The 2,046-nt window shown below is 63.7% G+C and overlaps 1 non-coding gene across 1 annotated transcript; it reads right to left on the bottom strand.

Moving 5' to 3' along the window:
* Positions 1 to 522: 522 nt before the first annotated feature.
* LOC132496579 (5S ribosomal RNA) lies at positions 523 to 641 on the bottom strand. The gene has a single exon (XR_009533474.1). It is a non-coding gene; the product is annotated as a 5S ribosomal RNA (ribosomal RNA).
* Positions 642 to 2,046: the final 1,405 nt, after the last annotated feature.

Here is a 2,046-nt window from a genome sequence, read left to right as displayed (position 1 = left end):
CTCCTTCCCATCCAGACCTTTATCCAGCTTTATCCGGAGAGAGCTGCAGAGAGCCACACCGGCGGACAGGTGGCGGCGCCGGGGCTGGGCGCCGGTGGGGCCGGCCAGGTGCAGGTGGAGGGGCTCGCGGGCCGCACGGACGGCCCCCGGGCCCGCGGCGGAGTCTGGGTCCGGGCCAGCCACCCCCGGAGCTTCAGGTGTGCCGCTGCCTTCCAGGGCCGCCTTCGGGCCGCATGCAGCGGCTCCTCTGGCGCGCTGTGGTGGTGGTGGGGGGGCGGTTCAACCCGCCCCCCGGGCCCGCGGCGGAGTCTGGGTCCGGGCCAGACACCCCCGGAGCTTCAGGTGTGCCGCTGCCTTCCAAGGCCGCCTTCGGGCCGCATGGAGCGGCCCCTCTGGCGCGCTGTGGTGGGGGGGGGGCGGAGGAGGTGGGGCCTGCAGCGGTGCCCGGCGGGGGGCGGAGCTGGCGGCCACCGCCGCGGGCGACTAAAGGAGAAGGCGGAGCCGCAGCAGCGGGAGGCCAAAAGCCTACAGCACCCGGTATTCCCAGGCGGTCTCCCATCCAAGTACTAACCAGGCCCGACCCTGCTTAGCTTCCGAGATCAGACGAGATCGGGCGCGTTCAGGGTGGTATGGCCGTAGACGGGGGCGGGGACCGCGGGCTGCCTCTTGAGGCCCAGCTTCGCTTGTCCTTGCGCCTTACCGCCATCCCCGCGGCCAGCCCGCCCCGGCAGGGCAACGGAGGCCTCGGGGACCGGGGCGTGGCGGAGGGGCCGTTTTCAACTTCTGGTACAGAAAAACAGAAAAAAACGGAGAGTACAATTAACCTCTTGAAATTGTCTTCTTGCACGGTTGCCCTCTTTAGAAGTTTTGGGTCCATTTTCGACCCCAGGATTGTTTTTCAGGGCAGGTGCCATTTACAGGCTGCAGTGAGTGTGAATATTTAGTGACCATGAGCACTGGGTTTAAAGCTGCTGTTGTGGGAAACGGCCACAAGGCGGCAGCATTTCTCCATTCCCTAATCTGGTTACTAGGGCAGCAGAGCCTTTCGGGGACCAATGGAATACAGAAGAAGGCATCACTGAAGTCTAATACAGAATACCGTGTCCTGGTGGATGGTAGAATGACCAGCAGGGTGTAGGAATTAGGAACTACCGGATGTATATCCTCGGTGGCTTCACTGACTGTCCCGACATCGTTTACCAGGTCCCCAGCAGCCCACGGGGCTCTCGTGGTCAGGGCAATCCCAGGATACGGAGCTCACCTGGGCAGGCCCCCCCTCCCCAGCAGCCCATGGCGCTCTCGTGGTCAGGCCCCCTCCCAGGATACGGAGCTCCCCTGGGCAGGTACCCCGGCAGGGCTGGGCACACAGGTACCGTGCACGTAGCCCTCATTGCAGAGCAGCCCAGATCACCTGTCACTCAGAGCTGACACAGAGCACCTCAGAGCAGGACTTGAACGAACAGACAGCAGCTCCGACAGGTCTGTGACCCTGGGCATCACTCTGTGCGGCCTCCCTCTGCCTGGTCTTCCAGAGGCTTCCACCGCAGCCGGGGCACCAGGCCTCTGTCTCCACCCATCACCGCTCCTCTCCCTGACTCCTGGGTTCCTCTCATTAGGAGAGGGTCTTCTTGAAGTTGTCTCCCACTCATGGGCCAGATAAAAGGAATTAGAAAACAAGCCGGAGCTGCAGCCCCTTGTCTATCCAGACTCTCAGGAGCCCACACCTGTTCCTTGGACCTGGCCGGTTCAGCGAGGTCCATTTTCTGCAATGTGAGTCCCTGAGGGGTGAGGATGGGCTGACCTGGGCAGCCTGACCCTGCCGGCCAGCCCTCCCCAGGTGTGCCTGGGTTGAGGTCCATATAAACACTGCTCCAGGCAGCAAGAGCACCTGCAGCTGTGCCTGACGCCATATTCTCTGCCCCGTCAGCAGTCTCGGGGCTGTGCTGGTGGGAGGGAGGGAGGGGCCACGGCTCTGTGGGTGGCCCGGTGTGAGTGGGGCTCTGCTGGACTTTCTGCAGGAGTTGCCGGGCTGCCACCTGCTAAAGA

The sequence above is a fragment of the Mesoplodon densirostris genome, chromosome 9 (assembly GCF_025265405.1).
Source record: "Mesoplodon densirostris isolate mMesDen1 chromosome 9, mMesDen1 primary haplotype, whole genome shotgun sequence".
NCBI classification, from domain to species: domain Eukaryota; kingdom Metazoa; phylum Chordata; class Mammalia; order Artiodactyla; family Ziphiidae; genus Mesoplodon; species Mesoplodon densirostris.
This window is presented reverse-complemented; position numbering and strand designations above follow the sequence as displayed.